Below are 15,981 nucleotides of genomic sequence, written 5' to 3'. Positions count from 1 at the left end.
TATTTAAAAAAACAAGAACAGGCTTCCCCGGTGGCGCAGTGGTTGAGAATCTGCCTGCCAATGCAGGGGACATGGGTTCGAGCCCTGGTCTGGGAAGATCCCACATGCCGCAGAGCAACTAGGCCCGTGAGCCACAGTTGCTGAGCCTGCGCGTCTGGAGCCTGTGCTCCGCAACAAGAGAGGCCGTGATAGTGAGGCCTGCGCACTGCGATGAAGAGTGGCCCCCACTTGCTGCAACTGGAGAAAGCCCTTGCACAGAAACGAAGACCCAACACAGCCATAAATAAATAAATAAATAATTTTCAAAAAAAACAAAAAAAACAACCAAAAAAAAACAAGAACACTATACACCAGGATATATTCCATATGAATCAAATAGTAAAATGTAAAAAACGAAAAACAACACTAGAAGGAAATATGGCAAAGTTCTTTAATAACTTTAGACTAAGAAAGGCCTTTTTAACTGAACTCAAAATCCACAAACTGACAAAAATAAATGGAAAGATATCCTGTGTTCATGGATTGGAAGAATTAATATTCTTAAATGTCCATACTACCCAAAGCCATCTAGATTCAATCCAATCACTATCAAGATTGCAATGGCATTTTTTAAAGGAGTAGAAAAAGCAATCCTAAAATCTATATGAAACCACAAAAGACCCCAAAGGGCCAAAGCAATCCTGAGAAAGAAGAAAAAGGCAGGAGGCATCACAATTCCTGATTTTAAGCTATGTTATAAAGCTACAGTAGTCAAAACAGTACAGTACTGACATAAAAACAGACATAGACCAGTGGAGCAGAATCGAGAGACTAGAAAGAAACCCATGCATATAATGCCAGCTAACGTTTGACAAGGGAGCCAAGAAAACTCAATGGAGAAAAGAGTGTCTCTTCACTAAATGGGGTTGGGAAAAATGGATATTTACATGTAAAATGAAACTAAACCCCTATCTGAAACCACTCACAAAAATTAATTCAAAATGGATGAAAGACTTAATTAAATGTAAGACCTGAAACCATAAAACTCCTAGAAGAAATCATAGGAAAAAAGCTTGATGTGGGTCTGAGCAACAGTATTTTAGATATGACACCTAAAGCACAAGGAACAAAATAAAAAATAAATATGTGGGACTAAAAAGCTTCTGCACAGCAAAAGAAATGATGAACAAAATGAAAAGACAACCTACGGAATGGGAGAAAATATTTGCAAACCATGTATCTGATAAGGGGTTAATACCCAAAATATATAAAGAATTTATACAACTTAATAACAGAAAAACAAATAATCAGATTTTTTTAAATGGGCAAATGATTTTTCTTTTTCTGGCCACGCTGCATGGCTTGTGGGATCTTAGTTCCCTGACCAGGGATCAAAGCCAGGCCCTAGCAGTTAGTCCTAACCACTGGACGGCCAGGGAATTGCCAGGGGCAAAGGACTTGAATAGACATTTTCCCACAGATGATGTTCAAATGTCCAACAGGTACATGAAAAGGTGCTCAACATCACTAATAATTAGGGAAATACAAGTCAAAACCACAATGAGATATTACTTCACAGCTGTTAGAATGACTATCATCAAAAAGATGAGAGATAACAAGTCCTGGTGAGAATATAGGAAAAAGGAACCCTCGTGTACTGCTGGTGGGAATGTAAATTGGTGCAGCCACTACGGAAAACAGTATAGAGATTCCTCAAAAAATTAAAACTAGAACTGCCACATGATCCAGCAATTCCACTTCTGGGTATGTATCCAAAGGAAATGAAATCACTATGTTGTAGAGATATCTGCACCTCCATGTTCACTGCAGCATTATTTACAATAGCCAAGACACGGAAACAAACTAAGCGTCCATCTACAGATGAATGGATAAAGAAAATGTGCTATAGATATATACAATGGATTATTCAGCCATAAAAATAGGGAAATCCTGCCATTTATAACAACATGTATGGACCTCAAGGGCATTAAGCTAAGTGAAACAAGTCAGAGAAAGACAAACACTGTATGATATCACTTAACGTATGGAATCTAAAAAACAAAACAAACTCCCAAAAACCCAGAACAAAAATGCCAAACCCATAGAAAAAGAGATCAGATTTGTGGTTACCAGAAGTGAAGGGTAGCAGGAAGGGGTACTGGATGAAGGTGGTCAAAAGGTACAAACTTCCAGTTATAAGATAACTAACTACTGGGGATGTAAAGTATTACATGATGATATAATTAACATTGCTGTATGATGTATTTGCAAGCTGCTAAAAGAGAAGATCCTAAAAGTTTTCATTACAAGAAAAAAATTTTTTTTCTTTTTTTTTTTGGTATCTATACAAGATGATGGAAGTTAGCTAAACTTACTGTGGTCATCACTTTACAATATATGTAAGTCATTATGCTGTAAAGTTATACAGTGCTGTATGTCAATTACAACTCAATAAAACCAAAAGGAAAAAATAAATCAAAGCAAACTAGAAATAAATTTAATTACCCAATTTCCCCTCCTTAAAAAATAAAAAAAGCATGCGGTCTCAAAAAAAAAAAATCCACAAACTATGAAAGAAATTTAACGTCATAAAAATAAGAAACTTCTATATATGAAAAAAAAAAAAGCCCACCAAAAGCAAAGTCAAAGCACAACTGACAAAGTGGGGAAAATATCTGTAACTCATATCACAAAAGATTTAATCTCTCTAATGTGTAAGATCGGCAACTTAACAGAAAACCAACCAAAGGGTAAAACTAAAATACGATAAATTCAAAGACTTGGGAGCAAATTCTGCTGGCATGGCTGAGGGGAAATAGTCATTCTCATACATCAGTGATAACAGTGAAAATTGGTATGATCCCTACTGATGGCAACTTGTTAATACTCTTCAAAATTAAACACGTACCTTTCATTTTACCTAGCAATTCTGATTCTTGGAATTTATCCTACAAATATATTGCAAACATGTGAAATGGTTTTGCCTTGCAGCACTGTAATATCAAGACAGTATTAAAAAAAAAAAGACACCTTAATGTCTATCAGAAGGAGAGTAGTTACATAATAAATTACATACCCAATGGAATATATTCTGAAGCTGTTAATAAACTTTTTTTAAAACAAAACCCCCAAACCCTACAAATAGGCTCTCCTTTATGTACTAATATATAAAGATCTCTGAGATATCTTAGGTGAAGAAAATAAAGTATGGAACAGCGTGTAAATGAGGCAGAAATCTGTGTGCAAGGGGGAAAATGTTAATGTCTACTTGCATATATATACATTAAATAAAATCTCCATAGCATACACAAGCAACTAACAACAGCAGTCTCTTTATCGTTTGATGAGATAGGACCTATGCAGCAAGAAAGTAGACTCCTGGAAATGGAACCGCCAGGCCAATGGATAAATGCACATGTGATTTTGTTAGATGTTACCAATTCCCCTACATAAAGGATGTACCATTTTGCACTACCACCAGCTAGGCATGAGAATGCCTGTTTCTCCACAGCATCTCCAACAGTAAAACTTTTAGAGTTTTTTAATAAACTGGTAAGAAATGATACCATAGTGTGGTTTTTATTTGATTGTTTTCAAATTCAGGTTTGTTGAGGTATAATTTACACAAAATAACACCCACCTTTTTTGGGTTACAGTCTGATGAGTTTTGACGAACATATATTCGTGTAACACTACAACCAAAGTATAGGACATTTTCATCACTCTGAACTGTTCCTTCATGTCCCATTCCACCACCCCTACCCCCCTGACCACTACATATCTCATTTCTGTCCCTACAGTTTTGCCTTTTCCAGAACGTCATATAAATGAAATCACTGTATGAAGCCTTTGTGTCTGGCATCTTTCACATAGCATAATTTTGGTATCAACAGTTTGTTCCTTTTTATTGCTGAGTAGTACTTCACTGTATCATATCATAGTGGTTTTAATTTGAACTTCACTTATTATGAGTGGGTTTGAGCATCTTTAAATATGTTCAAATGCCATCAGACATTCCTTCCTATGAACTGGAACGTTCAAGTTTCTGCCTAGTGTTTTATTGGGTTTCTGATCTCTCATTTTTTGAGAGCTCCTCGTATATTAAGATTAGCCCCTTGTGACAGAGTTTGCAAATACTATTTCCCAGTTTGCCATTGATTTGATAGTATTTTTGGTATGCAAATGCTATTTTTATGTAGTCATCGAGTCAGAGTCTGAAAGGCTTTTGACACTACCAAGTTATAAAGGAATTCATCCATTTTTTTCTTCTAGCTCTTGTATGGTTTCATTTCTTACATTACAGTTGACCCTTGAATGTGGCGTGGGGGGTGGGGGCAGTGAGGAGGGGGTTAAGGGTGCTGGCCCTCTCTGCAGTCGAAAACCTGCATGTAACTTTACAGCTGGCCCTCCCTATTGGCAGTTACCCATCTATGGATTCAACCAACTGCAATTCAAACCAATGTTGTTCAATGTTCAACTGTTTTATCTCTGACCCACCTGAATGTATTTTGGTGTGCAGTATGAGGTTTAGATCAAATATTATTTTTTTCCAAAGTGCTATCCGATGATCGCAACACTACTTATTAAAAAATTCATCTTTTCCATAGTGATTTGAGATGGTGATATCCATACACCAAATCTCCTTAAGTATGAAAGTCTAGTTTTGGAGTTTCTATTCTGTTCCATTGATTTGTCTATGGTATTACCACACCACTCTCTTCTAATTGTAGAGGCTTTATAGTCATAGTATGTTTCAATATTTGGTGGGGCTAGCCACACGCAACTTTTTGCTCTTCTCTTTCAGGGATTTCCTGACTATGCCTGTTTGTTTATTTTTCCATATAAATTTTATAATTAATCTTTCTGTGTCCTGACGAAGAAAACTTGAGTTTTTTATTGGGACTGTGTTTATTTTTTAACATGGGGAGAAAGTGACAACTTTGTGATCCTGAAACATCCTTTTCAATAATACAGAATATCTTTCAATTTGTTCAAGTCCACATTTGTATATTTTAGGAATGTCTTAAAGTTATCTTCATATAGCTTTTAAACTTTTGCATTAACTTCATTCTTAAGTATTTCTTTTTGTTGCTACTGAAAATGGGAATTTCTATTCCAGTGTATCTTCTAGGTGGTTACTGTATATACATAAAGGTTATAGATTTTTGTGTATTAACCTGAAGAAAACACTTTCAACTGTACAACCTAGTAATTTGATTTCAAACTAGATCAAAAATTGTTGGATTCAAAAGCATGTTACATTTGAGTTCAAAGTAGGTTTAGAGTATTGGTCTTGTTCTCTGTAGCAAGTATTCACATCACAAAATTCATACACACTAACAGCACATTCTATTGATAATCCTAGAAAGAAGTACAGGACAAAATAAACCTAAAAGATAAAACTAGACATCTTTTCTTCAAGATGGTCTTTTGAGGTTAAAATTCATGCTAACAGAGGAGAATGCTCATATCAGTATCTGTTTGGAGAAAGAACTTCAGAAGTGAGCATGTTACTACAGTCACTTTCTAAAAACAAGAAATGTACTTAAAATGAGTGGAGAGAAAGAAGCACTCTCTGTTTCTCCTATGTGACAGAGATAATAATAAAGACATTTGAATTAAGATCTGTCTTCAGGTAACCTGATACAGGAATGCTGGAGGGTTATACTAATGTTTAATCTAAAAACATTTTCATCTATTAAACTATACTCATGATAGACCAGTCACAGAGGTGAAGACTTAGAATTCCAATGGAAAAAATCATAACACGTGAAACAACAAAGACATGTCATACAAGAAGTTCACTGTTCATATACACAACAGCAACAACTTTACTATGTACCCATTTTTATAAGGTAGAACATGTTTCCATTGTCCATGATTGTATTACTATCAACAATAAAAAGACTATATAGATTTTTTTCCTTCTTTTCTTCTTCCCCCACCCTGTTTTGTTTGTTTTGAACTTTACAGGTGTGCTATCAAGGTACTCTAGTATTTCAATACAGACTCAATGATTATTTACTGATTGCTTCCTAACCACTTTAATTCAATAACAAATCTTTTAAAATTTGACACTTTCAAAATAGTATATATTCTGGAATCTCTCCCCTGCCACCAGCTAAACCTTATGAGAAGTGAATTGTAAGAAAAATTAGAGAAACCAGAAAACTTTATTTATTACAAATGGCAAGGAAAGGAGAACTCCGAAGTCACTGTACTACTTGGGCTTAACAGAATATTCCCTCTATCACCAAGTCTTATCTCTTAACAGATAACATGTGAGAAGATTCCACATGAGTGAAAACAGAAAATGCAATTATATTTTATTGTAAGAAATTTGGAAAAGTATTTTTAACAAAGTTAGCTATTCAAAAAGTGTTACCTTAGGCTGTCTCTTAATAGCTCCTTTTCACAAGTGTGAAATTTAATGAAGGCAACAGCATTTACAAGCAAGACCAAAATGGTATCTTAATTACTAGCTGCATTTTCTTAGGCAACAAGAGGTTAAATGGAAAGAGAAATTAGTTTTACAAATGGCATCATGCATCTTTATGTTACACCCCCCCCTCCATCAAGCCACAGATGGTTATGTTTCTTGAACTTACTAATATTGTAGGTAATTTTCTTTTCCTTGGGCACACTCCAATCCATCACAACTCTATATTATATATTATTTTTGAATCATTTTATAAGGACTGAAGCTGTTTATCAGAGTGATTTAACATTTACTGACCACATGAAATGAGCTTTTGCCTTACTGGGCTCTATATGAATATGAAATTGGACACTTGTTGAAACTACTTGCCCTGTAAGTTTGCAGTGTTCTCAATACATACAGTTTGGAGGAATACTTTGACCTGATCTAACTAACTCTAATAAAGGGTTCCTGGTTCAGTTACTACTCCCAAATCTAACAGCCAAACTCTGGAGTAAAGTCATGGCTAATGTTATGTCTGCCTGTCATGTAACTCATGTCTTAGAATAGGTACTCATGAAGGCTTACTGCTCTCCTCAGATGAGCATCTATAAAGCTCATGCATTACAAAGAGCCCAGAGACTTTGCTTCTAATCATGGCTGAGTAACTCTTATTGGAATAACAATTCTACATATAACAACTATAAATTCTGGACAGAAACAAAACAAAACACCAACAACTCCCTAAAAGCACTGGAGAGCAATCAGAAGCAGAAAGATTCTGTAGTGGAGGGTTGAGCTTTCCATTTTCTAGCTGGGCAGGACCCAATCCATGCCATGCCAAGAGGCTCAGATAAAAAACTCTATAGTCTTACTTTCTTGTCTCAGAGGAAAGATTTCAGGGCAAATGGAAAATGCCATTTCCTAAGGAGGAAAATGCTACAAAGGAGGGAGCAAAAAACAAGTATCCCCAAAGTGTTTATAAACAGTGCCCAAATCTCTAGCTAACCCCTGAAGCACATATGTGAAAAGCAGACTCCAAGTGGCCCTAAAAGGTTAAAAGAACTAAAGAAAAATTTCACCTGCTGCCCACTGTGGAGGAGATGAGTTTCCTGTTTCAGTTCAGCCAACCTAATGGTCTGGTTTTTTAAAAAGAAAAAATCAGTACTCTTAGGAGGAACATAACAGAATCCAAAGTTGTTACCATATATCATTCACAATGTCTAGGATGCAATCCAAATGTACTCCACATAAACAGAAACAGGAAAATGTGAACCATACTCAGAGAGATTCAATGGAGACTGACCCTGAGAGGACCCCATACGGTGAACTTTACATACAAGGAATTTAAAGCAGCTATGACACCTACGTTCAAGGACATCAAGGAGAATATGCTTGTAAGGAATGGAAAGATAAAAACTCAGCAGAGAAGTAAGAACTATATAAAAGGAATAAATTGGACTTTTTAGATTTGAAAATTACAATACCTGAAACAAAAAACTTCACTGGATGAGCGAACGGCAGATGAAGATAACAGGAGGATATATGAAACTTGAAGAGACATCAACAGAGATTAGACAATATTTAGAGAGAAAAAGTATTTTAAAAAACCCAGAGCCTCAGGGACCTGTGGGACAACATGAAAAAGTATAACATGTATGTAACTGGATTCCTAGGAGGAGAGAAAATACAAAAGAAAAAATACCTGAAGGAATGAATAATGGCCATAAACTGACTAAATATGCAAGATATAAACTTGCAAGCTCAGCAAACCCCAACAAACACAAAGAAAAATATGCCTAGGCACAGCCATAATCAAAATGATGAGAATCAAAATTAATGAGAATAATCTTGAAGCAGCCAAAAGAAAAAAACACATTACATGCAAGGAATAATGAATGATTCAAAATGTCTGCTTACTTCTCATCAGAAACAATAAAGCCCAGAAGAAACAATGGATCAACATCTTTAAAGTTCCAAAAGAATAAAAAATAATTAATCCAGAATTCTATATCCAGTAAAAATATCTCAAGGTGAGGGACTTCCCTGGTGGCGCAGTGGTTAAGAATCCACCTGCCAATGCAGGGGACATGGGTTCAAGCGCTGGTCCGGGAAGATCCCACATGCCGTGGAGCAACTACCGTAAGCCACAACTACTGAGCCCATGCACCTAGAGACCCTGCTCCACAACAAAGAGAAGCCATCGTAATGAGAAGCCCGTGCACCGCAACGAAGAGTAGCCCCCACTCACCACAACTAGAGAAAGCCCGAGCGCAGCAAAGACCCAAGGCAGCCAAAAAAAAAAGAGTTAAGGTGAAATAGAGGATTTTAGATAAAAGAAAACTAAGAAATTTCATTGTCAGCAGATCTGCATTATAAGAAATGCTAAAGGAAGTCATTAGCAGAAGGCAAAGGATACCAGATGGAAACAGACCTTTACAAAGAAATGGATTAAATGAACCTATCTGGCTGATTCTTATACTTTATATGCTGTGGTACATAAATTTTAACTCTAAGTAGATTATAAAAAAAAAAAGTTTATATATTTTAATTCCTAGAGTAACCACTTTTAAAAATACAAAGGAGAATAGTTAAGCAGAAACAGAAGAACAAAAAATAAGGAAATAAACAACAACCATATCAAAAGTTACATTAATTTTTAGTGGATTAAACATTCCAAAAGGCAGAGGTTGTCAAAATGGATTAAAAAGACTCAGCTAGATGCTGTCTGTGAGGGATACACTTTAAATAAAAGACACAAATATGTAGAATGTAAATCGAAGAAAAGACATACCATTAAAAAATTAAAAAGTGTGAAAGAGATGAATGGAGTGTCTACATGAATATCAAATAATGTAGACTTCAAGATAAAATATATTACCAAAGACATAGAGGAACATTCCATAACAATAACAGGTTCAATTCACCAGGAACATGTAACAACCATAATATGTATGTACATATTAATAATTAGAAATTGAAATTTAAAAAATAACGACAGCATCCCAAAACATAAAAATACTTAGGGATAAATTTAATAAAACATGTTTCTAACCTTTACACTGAAAAGTATAAAACACTGCAGAGAATTATTAAAAAGGACCTAAGAAAAACTGGAGATAAACTATGTTCATGGATTGGAAACCTCAATACAGTTAAACAACATGGATTTGAACTGTGCTGTTCACTTATACGTATATTTTTTCCAACAGTAAATACTACATTACTACACAATACCCTGGTTGGTTGAATCTGTGGATGTGGAACCACAAATACAGAGGGACTGCACAGTTGAAGGAACCATGTAGTTGGAGGGCCAACTATGAGTTGTATGTGGATTTTCAACTGTGCAGAGGACTGGGGCCCCAAACCCCTGTGTTGTTCAAGGATCAACTGTATTGTTAAGATGTCAGTTCTCCCCAAACTGATTAATCAATCCAACCCCACTCAAAAGCCCAGCAGGTTTGTGTTCACAGAAATTGGCAAGCTCTTTCTAAAATTTATATAGAAATTGATGGCCAAAATAATTTGAAAAAAGAACAAAGATGGGAGATTGATTTCAAGATTTACAACAAACTTATAAAAATCAAAACTGTTATTGGGTAACATATATTCTGGAACACCTGAATACGCGACTGTATAAAAAAATGAATGTCAACCCTTACTCAACCCTTACTTCACACCACAGACAAAAACTTACTTGAAAAGGATGCAAGACCAAACCTTCTAAGAAGAAAATGTAAGAGAAAAATCTTTGCAACTTTGGGGTAGGAAAAGACTTCTTAAGATCGGACTCTAAAAGCAGGAACTCTAAGATTTAAAAAACTGATAAACTGAATTTAAAACTTAAAATTCTGCTCCTTAAAAAGACCCCACCATTTAGTAAACAATACATTAAGTAAATTATACATATATCAAAGAGCCCATATCCAGAATATATTTTTTAAAAAACAACTTACAACTCAAGACAAAAATAATCCAATTTAAAAAATGGGTAAAATAATGGATTAAAACTTGAACATAAGACCTGAAACCTTAAAACTCCTAGAAGGGGGCTTCCCTGGTGGCGCAGTGGTTGAGAATCTGCCTGCTAATGCAGGGGACACGGGTTCGAGCCCTGGTCTGGGAAGATCCCACATGCCACGGAGCAGCTGGGCCCGTGAGCCACAATTGCTGAGCCTGCGCGTCTGGAGCCTGTGCCCCGCGACGGGAGGGGCCGCGATAGAGAAAGGCCCGCGCACCGCGATGAAGAGCGGTCCCCGCACCGCGATGAAGAGTGGCCCCCGCTTGCCGCAACTGGAGAAAGCCCTCGCACGAACCGAAGACCCAACACAGCCAAAAATAAAATAAAATAAATAAATAAATAAATAAGAAAATCCTTAAAAAAAAAAAAAAAAAAAAACTCCTAGAAGAAAAACACAGGCAGTAAGCTCCTTGACATGAGTCTTGGCAATGATCTTTTTGGATTTGACACCAAAAGCAAAGGCATCAAGAACAAAAATAAACAAGGGGGACTACATCAAACTTAATAGCTTCTGCACAGCAATGGAAACCATGAACAAATTGAAAAGGCAATCTACTAAATGGGAGAAAATATTTGCAAATCATACATCTGATAAGGGGTTAATATCCAAAATATATGAAGAACTCATGAACTCAACAGCAAAAAAACATAAGCAATCCAGTTAAAAAATGGGCAGAGGATCTGAATAGACATTTTTCCAAAGAAGATATACAGATGGCCAACATACCATGAAAAGGTGCTCAATATCACTAATCATCAGGGAAATGCAAATCAAAAGCACAATGAGAGATCACCTCACACCTGTTAGAATGGCTGCCATCAAAAAGACAAGAAATAAGTGTTGGCAAGGATGTGAAGAAAAGGGAACTCTAGTGCACTGTTGATGGGAATATAAATTGGTGCAGCCACTGTAGAAAACAGTATGGAAGTTCCTCAAAAAATTAAAAATAGAACTACCATATCATCCAGCCATTCCACTTCTGGGTATTTATCTGAAGAAAATGAAAACACTAATTTGAAAAGATATATACACCCGCATGTTCACTGTAGCATTGTTTAGACTAACAGCCAAGACACGGAAGCAACCTAAGTGTCCATCAATGGATGAATGGATAAAGAAAATGCCATACACATATTTAAATTTTTAAAAATGGAATATCATTCAGCCATAAAAAGAAAGAAATCTGGCCACGTGGGACAACATGGATGGACCTTGAGGGCATTATGCTAAGTAAAATAAGTCAGACAGAGAAAGCCAAATACAGCATAATCTCACTTATATGTAGAATCTTAAATAAACAAACAAACTGAGCTCATAAATACAGAGAAGAGTTTGGTGATCGCCAGAGGCAGGGGTTGGGGGGTAGGGGGTGTAGGGTTACACAAAACGGGTGAAGGGGGTCAAAAGGTACAAACTTCCAGTTATAAAATAAATAAGTCATGAGGATATAATGTACAGCATAGGGACCATAGTTAATAATACTGTATTGCATATTTGGAAGTTGCTAAGAGAGTAAATCTTAAAAGTTCTCACCACAAGAAAAAAATTTGTAACTACGGTGATGGATGTTACCTAGACTTATTGTGGTGATCATTTTGCAATATATACATATATCGAGTCATTATTTTACACCTGAAACTAATTTAATGTTATATGTCAATTACATCTCAATTAAAAACTGGGTAAAAGATTTGAACAGATATTTCACAAATGAAGATATATGAATGGCCAACAAGCACATTAGGCATCAAAGAAATTCAAATTAAAGCCACAAGATTGAGAACAACAAAGCTGATGAGTTTATGGCACAATCAGAACTCTCATATACTTCTGGTGGAAACATAAAATGACATAACCACTTTTGAAAACTATTAGGCAGTTTCCTACTATAAGCAATTTCACATCTAAGTATATACACAATAGAAGTTAGTATAAATGTCACTAAAAGATTAGTGTCACTATTCATAACAGTCAACAACTGGAAACAACTCAAATGACTAGTAACAGTAACATGGAATATTCTATGAGAATGAACCAAACTGTTGTGGAAGAATTTCACATAGTGCTGAGTAAAAGCAGCCAGACACAAAAGAAAGCCTATTATTCCACTTACATAAAAGTTCAAAATAAGAAAAAACTAACCTATCATGATATAAGGTGAGACAGTGATCATTTTTAGATAGTAAATACTGGAACGGGCTACAAAGGGAGACCTCTGTGGTTCTGGTAATGCTGTCTTTATATTTCTGGGTGTGGTTTTGTGAGTGTTTTTATTATTGAAAATCCACCAAGCAATATATTTATGATTTCTTGCACTTTTCTGTATGCATGTTATATTTCAATAAACCTTTTCTTAAAAAGCCAGAAAGGAAAGATGTATCACCTACAAAGGACCAGGAATTAGATGACTAATTTCTTTACTTCAACAATGAAAGCTAGAAGACAGGGCAATAGTATCTCACATATGCCAAGAAAAAACATATCTCAGCCTAGAATTCTCTATCAAAGTGTGTTTTATGAATGAAGACAAAATATAGACATTTTCAGACCAAGAAAATATCATTTGCCACTGATAGACCCTTATTAAGGTAAATTTTAGAAGACAAATTTCAGGCGAAAGTAAAATTATCTAAGATGGAAGGGCTGAGATGTGAAAGGGAATGATGAGCAGATATACTGATTAAAATATGGGCAAATCGGGCTTCCCTGGTGGCGCAGTGGTTGAGAGTCTGCCTGCCAATGCAGGGGACACGGGTTCGAGCCCTGGTCTGGGAGGATCCCGCATGCCGCGGAGCGGCTGGGCCCGTGGGCCATGGCTGCTGAGCCTGCGCGTCTGGAGCCTGTGCTCCGCAGGGAGGGGCCGCGATGGTGAGAGGCCCGCGCACCGCGATGAAGAGCGGCCCCCGCTTGCCGCATCTGGAGAGAGCCCTCGCGCAGAAACGAAGACCCAACACAGCCAAAAATAAATAAATTAAAAAATAAAAATAAAATAAAATATTCCCTCCAAAGAAATAAACTGGGGGAAATTCTGCTATAGCCACATTCTGCTATAAAGTATGAAATGGGGAAAATCAAACGTCCACTTCAACAATAACAAACATTTCTTTCAATAAATGATGCTAAGATTATTTGTTATCCATGTGTGTGGGGCGGGGTGGGGGGGGAGAAAAAAAACAGGATCTCAACACCTCACACCATACACAAAAACTAAGCCCGGGTAGATTAAAGCCCCAAATGTAAAATGTGAAACTTTAAAACTTTGGAATATCTTTATCACCTCTAGGACTTTCATAGCTAGAGAGCAGAAGTCAATGCCTGACTTCAAAGCTTCAAAAGACAGGCTGACTCCCTTGTTATGGGCTAACACGACTGGTGACTTGAAGTTGAAGGCAATGCTCATTTACCCTTCCAAAAATCCTAGGACCCTTAAAAATTATGCTAAATCAACTCTGCCTGTGCTCTATAAACAAAGCAACAAAGCCTGGATGACAGCACATCTGTTTACAACATGGTTTACTGAGACCTACTGCTCAGAAAAAAAAAAAGATTCCTTTCAAAATATTACTGCTCATTGACAATGCACCTGGTCACCCAGGAGCTCTGATGGAGATATACAATGAGATTAATGTTGCGATCATGCCTGCTAACACAACATCCACTCTGCAGCCCATGAATCAAGGAGTCATTTCAATTTTCAAGTCTTACTATTTAAGAAATACATTTCTTAAGGCTATACGTGCCATAGATAGTGATTCTTCTGATGGATCTGGGCAAAGTCAACTGAAAACCTCTGGAAAAGATTCAGCATTCTAGATGCCACTAAGAGTATTTGTGATTCAGAGGAAGAGGTCAAAATATCAGTATTAACAGGGGTTTGGAAGAAGTTGATTCTAAACTTCATGGACGAGTTTTGAGGGGTTCAAGACTTCATTGGAGGAAGTAACTGCAGATGTGGTAGAAATAGCAAGAGAAATAGAAGTGGAGCCTGAAGATGTGACTGAATTGCTGCAATCTCATGATAAAACTTTAATGAGGAGCTGCTTCTTATGGATGAGCAAAGAAAGTGGTTTCTTGAGACAGAATCTACACCTAGCAAAGATGCTATGAAGATTATTGAAATGACAGCAAAGGATTTAGAATACTATGTGAATTTAGTTGATAAAACACCAGCAGGGTTTGAGAAGATGACTCCAATTTTAAAAGAAGTTCTAACGTGGGTAAAATGCTACCAAACAGCATTGCCTGCTACAGACAAATCATTTGTGAAAGGAGGAGTCAATTGTGCCAAACTTCACTGTCGTTTTAAGAAATCGCCACAGCCAGCCCAGCCTTCGGCAACTGCCACCCTGCTCAGTCAGCAGCCGTCAACATCGAGGCAAGACCCTCCGCCAGCAAAAAGATTAAAACTCAAGGTTCAGGTGATGGTTAGCATTTTTTATCAATAAAGTATTTTTAAATTAAGGTGTGTACATGTTTTTAGACATAATGTTATTGTACACTTAATAGACTACAGTATAGTGTATAACTTTTAAATCCACTGGGAAACCAAAAAATTCATTTGGCTTGATTTATTGTGATATTCGCTTTATACTGCGGTGGTTGGGAACCAAAGCTGCATTATCTCAGAGGTATGCCTGTATTCTCAATAGCCAAAAGGTAAAAGCAACCCACGTGTCCATCAATGAATGAATAAAGAAAACGTGTATATACATATAATGGAATATCATCCAGCCTTAAAACGGAAGGAAATTCTGACACATGCTACAATATGAACCTTCAGGATATTATGCTAAGTGAAATAAGCCAGTTACAAAAAGATAAGACTGAATGAGTCCACTTATATAATATTTACAGTAGTCAAAATCATATAAACAGAAAGTAGAATGGTGGTTGCCAGGGGCTGGGGAGAGGGGGAATGGAGAGTTATTGTTTAATGGGCAGAGAGTTTCAGTTTTACAAGGTGAAAAGAGCTATGGAGATGGATTCACAACATTATGAAATTAAAAATTAAAGATGGTTTAGATGATAAATTATGTATATTTTACAATAAAAAAAAGAGAAAAAAAACTTATTTGAAATAGAATGCAGACCTAAATGTAAAAGGTAAAACTTTAAAACTTCTAGAAGAAAACATTATAAAATAAGATTTTTGTGACTTTGGGGTAAGCAGAGATTTCTTAGGTAGGACACAAAAAGCATGAATCATAAAAGAAAAAATAACTTAGACTTCCTAGAATTTAAAACTTCTGCTATTTGAAGTATACCATCAAGAAAGTGAAAAGGTAAGCTGCTGAGAGAGAATATTCACAACAAATACCTCTGAGAAAGAACTTATATCTAGAATATATAAAGAACTGTTATGACTCAATAATAAAAAGAAAACCAATTTTAAAATGGTCAAAAGATTTGAACAGACACTTCACAAATGATGTACAAATGACCAATAAGCACATGAAAAACTGCTCAACATCATCAGTCTTCAGGAGAATGCAAATTAAACTGCAGTGAGATATTACAACATATCCACTAGAATGGCTAAAATGTTTTGAAGGGGATGTG

Source organism: Balaenoptera acutorostrata, chromosome 13, assembly GCF_949987535.1.
Source record: "Balaenoptera acutorostrata chromosome 13, mBalAcu1.1, whole genome shotgun sequence".
In the NCBI taxonomy this organism is placed as follows: domain Eukaryota; kingdom Metazoa; phylum Chordata; class Mammalia; order Artiodactyla; family Balaenopteridae; genus Balaenoptera; species Balaenoptera acutorostrata.
The sequence above is the reverse complement of the archived record's forward strand: the minus strand, read 5'-3'. Positions refer to the sequence as shown.